The following is a 7,628-nucleotide window of genomic DNA, read 5'->3' as shown; positions in this document are numbered from 1 at the left end:
CTGACTGTTTCTAGAATACATTGGCTGTTGCCAAAACTGGATGCTTTTTTGCTACTGCTTATTCCTTAGAATGATAACTAAATAGACTGTTCCAAAGCCCCTTAATTGGGCTTCTGTGTCTGCATTTCAAAGCCTCAAGCCCTCTGTATCGCTTCCCTTACTGCTAGATGCCCCAATTACTCATTAACCTTTCCCTTTTTACACAAAAGGGATGGATATACTTCAGGAGTCCTCAACCAAATCATAGCTCTCTTCCTCACCACCAAGACTGCTGCAATGTGGGAGTTCAGTCAGGGTGGTGGCAAAAATATTAAGGGAAAAATATTAGCAAAAGTTATAGAATATAATCACAAACCTTGGAAGGCCAAGAAGTCTGCATAGTTTTAGTAGAAGTTTCAGCTGAGGGCAGCCTTATCCCCTTTACCTTTAGTTGATAAGAAAAGCAAATAGCTAGAGACTTTGGGGGAGTTTATCTGAACAACTTATTTATTCATGTGGTCCTATAAACTAACCTTTAATCATTCCTGATGTCTCTCTCTTGGGGGAAGGTCTACCAAAGATATTACCCACTAATGGTGTTTGCTGTAGGCCCCAGAATCTATCCTTTAATCCCCACACTCTAGTCGTGTTGACCCAAAGTCTTTTTCATTTAATGTGTGCTGAATAAAGGCTGGCTGGCGAGGCCAACATGTCAGGGCTGTCTCCTCAAGTGTCTGTGGCTGGCCCGGACACCCCAGCATGCTCATATACTGAATATAGTGTCTGAGTGAATTTATTCATCTATCGTTGAGTCAGGGTCTGCAGGACAGACCCCCACAGGGGGTGACCCTGACACTGCAAGACTACAAAGAGTACAACCTTAGGTTCACATTTTATAATTAAAAGAATACAAGCCTTCAAATAAAATTCAACCCAACAAGAAACATTAAAATGGAAGTCTTTCAAGAGCCTCTAGAAGGAGATGATGACGTGAGGTAGACTGCTTTCCTAAGACAACTGCATGATGCCATCAGGTGGCTGACTTCTACCCAAGACACCAGAACAAGATCCCCTATGAGTCCTATTTTTAATTCCCTCCATATTCTCCCTTTGTGTCCTTCTCATTATCCTCATTATCCTTTTGCATTCATAAGTACAAAAACTTTCTGAGACAGGCCTGCTCTTTTCCTTTTTGCCCTCCCTACCCTTTCTTTCTTCTCTATTCCCTATTTGCCTACCTTCAGAAAGGATGCTGAAAATTTTTGGATGGGTTGTACTGAAGAGACTACTCAATCTTAAAATATTTCTTAAAAGTATTGCTTTTGGACGGGCATGGTGGCTCACGTCTGTAATCCCAGCACTTTGGGAGGCTAAGGCAGGCAGATCACGAGGTCAGGAGATTGAGAACATCCTGGCGAACATGGTGACACCCCGTCTCTACTAAAAATACAAAAATTAGCCAGGCAGGTTGGCAGATGCCTGTTGTCCCATCTACTTGGGAGGCTGAGGCAGGAGAATCACTTGAACATGGGAGGCAGAGGTTGCAGTGAGCCAAGATCACGCCACTGCACTCCAGCCTGGTGACAGAGCCAGACTCCATCTTAAAAAAAAAAAAAGTACTGCTTTTATTCATCCTTTTCTGTCTTGGATCAACCACCTGATATAGTTTGAATCTGTGTTCCCACCAAATTTCATGTTGAATTGTAGTCCCCAGTGTTGGGAGGTAGGACCTGATGGGAGGTGGTTGGATCATTGGAGGGGACTTCTTGTGAACAGTTTAGTATCATTCCCTTGGTGCTGCTCTTGTGATAGTGAGTGAGTTTTCATGATATCTGGTTGTTTAAAAATGTGCAGCATCTGTGCCCTAACTCTCTCTTGTTCCTGTTCCTGCCATGTGAGATGCTTCACTCCTTTTTTACCGTTCACCATGATTGTAAGCTTCCTGAGGCCTCCCCAGAAGCAGAATCTGCTGTCCTTCCTGTACAGCCAGCAGAACTGTGAGCCAATTAAAACTCTTTTCTTTATAAATTGCCCAGGCTCAGTTATTTCTTCATAGCAGTGCAAGACTTGACTAATACACCATCTTCCCCCAAATTACTCTTCTCATTTTTAAAATCTTCACAGATATTGATTTAGCTATTTTCCTCTGCACAATGTTAGGAAATTCTTCCTATATATTAATCACACAAGAATCCAAATCAAATCTGAACCACTTTTGTAAAATGTCATTTTTATTTCTCTCTCAATTTTACAGACAGCAATGTTCTGCGCTCTAGTTTTTGACTTTATATCATTTACTCTGTCAACTCTGATGACAGTACTTGTAACTATTAATCATTTTCCTGCAGAAAATACAATGTTATATGAAATAAGTTCAACATAGGGAATTGCCATGGAGACACTAAAGATTTAGATATAGAAAAGTTCCAATCAAGTTATTTCTCTTATAGCCATACCCTTTCCTTAACCTAGTATAGTGAAAGAGAATTGCTCCCACTTCACTTGGTTAGCCACAAGTGAAACTTATGGAAGAGGAAACTACTGGTGTCTCCTAGAACACTGGACAGGCTCGTGTTATTTAGTCAATCTTGTCAATCCCTACCATATATGTAGCTCAACTACCTTCTTAAACTATTTAAATTCCTCTCTGTCCCTCTCAATGACCATCATTGGTCTTGATAATGCACTAGTAACTGTGCCTCCTGAAAATGTAGAGGTTGACACCAAAATATTACTTCATTCTTTCTTTCACTGCTAGATCTGAGACACCCTTGAAAAAGAAGCTGAAATATTAGTAGGGAATCTCCAGAACTTAAAGCTGCATTTGTTCACATTTAGGTCACTTATTTTGCCTGGAGCAGCTACAGTATGGGATACTCAGAGTGAAGAGAAACTCTCACATCTTCCATGCTCTAATGCACTGCAAACAACCAAATAAATAACTTCATTCTTCCCCTGCTGGAATTTCAAAAGACTCAACATACAGAGCTCCACCGCTGACTGGCATTCAATATGACCTTGGCATCTAGAGGTGAGACATGCTTTGTTTGGAAGTAGTTGCTGCATGATTATTATCCAAAATGTCTCTGACCTTTACATCATAAATGAGAATATTCAGTTGCTAATGAGAAAATGTATGCTGCTGCCAACACAGTCCTAACTCAATCAAAAAAGACCTGATCACATCTATTTCCTGGAATCCACTAGATTGGTTTCTTCCTGGCCTCAAGTCTTGATTTTCCTTCTTAACACACCTCTCACAGCTATTTTTCTGCTTTTGCTTATCAGGGTCCCGCTGATTAAATGCCTTGTCTCCAGAACCTCTCTCAGCTCTAGATCACCATCAGAGAATAATACAGGCATACCTCAAAGACATTGTGGGTTTGGTTCCAGACCACCTCAATAAAGCAAATATTGCAATAAACCAAGTCACAAATGTTTTTTGGTTTCCCAGTACATATGAAAGTTTTGTTTATACTCTACTGTACTTTTTATGTGTGCAATTGCAGTGTCTAAAAAAACCCAATGTATACATCTTTAAAATACTTTATTTAAAAAATATGCTAATGATCATCTGAGACTTCAACAAATTGTATCTTTTTGCTAGTCAAAGGTCTTGCCTCAGTGTTCATGGCTGTTGACTTGATCAAAGTAGTGGTTGCTGAAGGTCGAGGTGGCTGTGGCAATTTTTTAAAATACAATTACAATGAAGTTGGCTGCATCAATTACTTCTTTACAAAACATTTCTCTATAGCATATGATGCTTTTTGGTAGCATTTTACCCGCAATAGAACTTCTTTCAAAATTGGAGTCAATCCTGTCAAACTTGGCAGTTGCTTTACCCATTAAGTTTATGCAATATTCTAAATCCTTTGTTGTCATTTCAACAATCTTCACTGCAACCTCTCATCCAATCAAGTTTCATCATGAGATTGCAGCAATTCAGTCACATCTTCAGGCTCAACTTCTAATTCTAGTTATCTTGCTACTTCTACCACATGGGCAGTTACTACCTCCACTGAAATCTTAAACCACTCAAAATCATCCATGAGGGTTGGAATCAACTTTTGATATTTTGCCCTCGCCCCATGAATCGGGAATAGTTTTTTTTTTTTATGGAATCTTGCTCTGTCACCCAGGCTGGAGTGTAGTAGCATGATCTTGGCTCACTGCAACACTCCTGGGTTCAAGTGATTCTCCTGCCTCAGCCTCCAGGTAGCTGGGATTATAGACATGCACCACCATGCCCAGCTAACTTTTGTGTATTTTTGGTAGAGATAGGGTTCCATCATGTTGGCCAGGCTGGTTTCGAACTCCTGACCTCAAGTGATCCATCCACCTCAGCCTCCCAAACTGCTAGGATTACAGGTGTGAGCCACCATGCCTGGCCAGGAACAGTCTTAATGGCGTCTAAAATGTTGAATTTTTTCAACTTACTTTTCCTAGATCCACTGGATGAAGCACCCCCTATGGTAGCCATAGGTTTATGAAATATATTTTTTTCTTTTCCTTTTTTTCTTGAGACAGACTTTCACTCTGTTGCTGAGGCTGGAGTGTGGTGGTGTGATCTCAGCTCACTGCAACCTTCACCTACTAAGTTCAAGCGATTCTCCTGCCTCAGCCTACTGCATAACTGGGATTACAGGTGTGCACCACCACACCCAGCCTAAAATATCTTCCTTAAATAAAAAGATTTGAAAGTCAAAATTACTCCTTGATCCATGGGTTGCAGAATGGAGCCCATGGAGCTCATGGAGCCCACTTAGGTATTAAGTCTGGTAGTGGATAAACTTTCTGATGTGCTGCTGGATTTGGTTTGCCGGTATATTGTTGAGAAGTTTTGCATGGACGTTCATCAAGGATATTGGCCTGAAGTTTTTTGTTGTTGTTGTGTCTCTGCAGGTTTTGGTATCAAGATGATGCTGGCTTCATAGAATGAATTAGGAAGGAGTCCCTCCCCCTCAGTATTTTGGAATAGTCTCAGCAGGAATGATCCCAGCTCTTCTTTGTATATCTGGTAGGATTCAGCTGTGAATCTATCTGGTCCTGGGCTTTATTTATTTACTTATTTTTTTGGTTGGTAGGCTATTTATTACTGATTCAATTTCAGACTTCATTATTGATCTGTTCAGGGATTCAGTTTCTTCCTGGTTCAGTCTTGGGAAGGTGTATGTGCCCAGGAATTTACTCATTTCTTCTAGATCTTCTAGTTTATATCCACAGAGGTGCTTATAATATTCTCTGATGGTGGTTGTATTTCTTTGGGTCAGTGGTAATATCTCCATTGTTATTTCTGATTGTGTTAATTTGGATATACTTTCTTTTCTTCTTTAATAGTCTAGCTAGTAGTTCATCTATTTTATTAATTTTTCCAAAAACCATCTCCTGAATTCATTGATCTTTTTAATGGTTTTTGTATTTCAGTCTCCTTCAGTTAATCTCTGATTTTGGTTGTTTCTTGTCTTCAAGTTTGAGGTTGGGTTCAAGTTTGAGGTTGGTTCTCTAGCTCTTTTATTAGGTTGGTGAAAATGTAATTGCAGTTCTTGCATTGTTGGAATTTGCTGTTTGATATTGGAATACATTCTTAAATAAATGTAGTTATGTTATACATTGTTCTAATGCACATTAAAATTTAGACCCTTACCTCTCACCATGTACAAAAATCAACTAAAGTAAATTAAGCACTTAAATATAAGACCTGAAACTATAAAATGACTAGAAGAAAACATAAGGGAAAAGCTTCATGACATTGGTCATTTACATTTAATATTTTACTGTTACAAAAAGATCCTCCAAAGAGCATATTTCTTTGGTCACATGTGCATACATTAATCTAGGTACATACTTATATCCCAAAAGTACTGGTTTACAGAATATGTAATATCTTTACCAGATATTGCTTAATTGTTTTCAAAAATAGTTATAATAATTACAGTTCCACCAGAAATGCAGAGAACTCACATTTTACTACATCCTTGACTTACATTTTTGTCAATTTATGGAAACCTGCTTCCAAAGCCCAAGGAAGCTCGGAGACCAAAGAGGCTGACAAATCCAATCTCTCAGAAAGAAACAATAGAGACAAACAGAAGCAACCCCTGTACTTGCCCTCCAGAAAGTATTATTTATCTAGCAAGCTTTTAAGGTAAAGACAAGTGCAACTGGTTAGCTCTTAAACTATTGTGACCACTGGGGACGTTAGATAAGCATCTTTATGAGGGGTTATGAAGTTATGAGCATTGGTTAAAGACCTTTGCTGCAGAACACCCTGGTGTGCAGGGGTCTAACATCAGTCCTCATGATAGTTTTGCTTCAAATGGTGTCACTCTTGCCAGGAAACAGGCTGTTTTTCTACACAGTCTAATGGATGTGAAATATTACTTTAACTTGCATTTTTCTGATGACTACAGAAAGTTTGGCTTGCTTTTCATATTTTTTCCATTTTTCTATTGTGTCATTGTTCTTTGTAAATTTTAGAAATACTTAAGTCTATGTTTTATAATTATATTTTCCAAGATTGTGCTTTAACTTTAATTTTCTTCAAGTTATATACTCAATTTTTAATTAACTTTTTTCATGTTTTATGAAACTCTTCTGACAGCCAAAGTTATGAACATATATTTCTATATTTTCTTGTCAAAGTATAACATTTTGCCTTTCATATTTACAAATTCACTTTACCTGTTTATTTTTGTGTGCAATGCCAGGTTAAAAAAAAATTTCTATGTGGAAAGTCAATTATTCTGGCACCACAAATTCATATTTACAAGGCTACTTGTCTATTTAATCATGCTCAAAACCAGCTCGGCCCTTTCATGTCTTTCATCACATCCTTTATTGCTTACCTCTCACCACACCCTTCTACAATAGCGTTATTTTCTTGTTAAACCAGATTATTCACTGCATTTACTCTTCTTGCAATATGCTAAAACTGTTCATGCTTTCTCTACGAGTCACGTTTTTGCCTTTAAGGAAAATTACTAAATTTAAATCTCTTGTGAAAAAGACATTGGCTAATGTATGTTTTCACCCTTAATACTGAGCATTGATGTAGTAGGTTTTCAAATATTGTTTTATTCTGAATTTAAGTTGGCCCTTATAGACGGGAACTTTCACCTAGTACAAGCTATATATCCATATATTTAGGAACAATCACAGCAATTTTAAGGACTAGGAACCAGTCATCATTTCTGCCCCTGTGGACAGGCTACTTAGTGGTCTCGGTGGGCGGTGCTGACAGCGGTTGATCAGGGGAGGCTGATGCTCTGCAGCCGTGCCTGGGCGTGCCCGCTTCGCAGGAGACGCCGGGAGTAGACGCAGTTCTGAGCCGTGCGGGTGTTCACATCGCCGTCCTGTCTTCTTCACTTCCCACAGATGCCCGGACCCCCAAAATAGCAAGACGTGGACATTCACATTCGGAGGCACAACCGCACCGCCTGCTTGAAGGTCGGGGCCCAGCATTCCCAGAGACAGGGCCCCGACCTTCAAGCAGGCGGTGCGGTTGGCGCCCAGTTCTCAGGCGCCTTCTAGAATCCCCCCGGCCTCCCCGCTGCCGGGTTACCACACTCGGCCGGGGACACCCAAGCTCTCCTCTCAAGGACCCGGGTTGGCTGGCCCAGTTTTGTACGGGTGACTGAAGGCCACGTCGG

This window comes from Aotus nancymaae, unplaced genomic scaffold, assembly GCF_030222135.1.
Source record: "Aotus nancymaae isolate 86718 unplaced genomic scaffold, 86718_ANA_hifiasm-v0.15.2.pri h1tg000036l, whole genome shotgun sequence".
In the NCBI taxonomy this organism is placed as follows: domain Eukaryota; kingdom Metazoa; phylum Chordata; class Mammalia; order Primates; family Aotidae; genus Aotus; species Aotus nancymaae.
The sequence above is the reverse complement of the archived record's forward strand: the minus strand, read 5'-3'. Positions refer to the sequence as shown.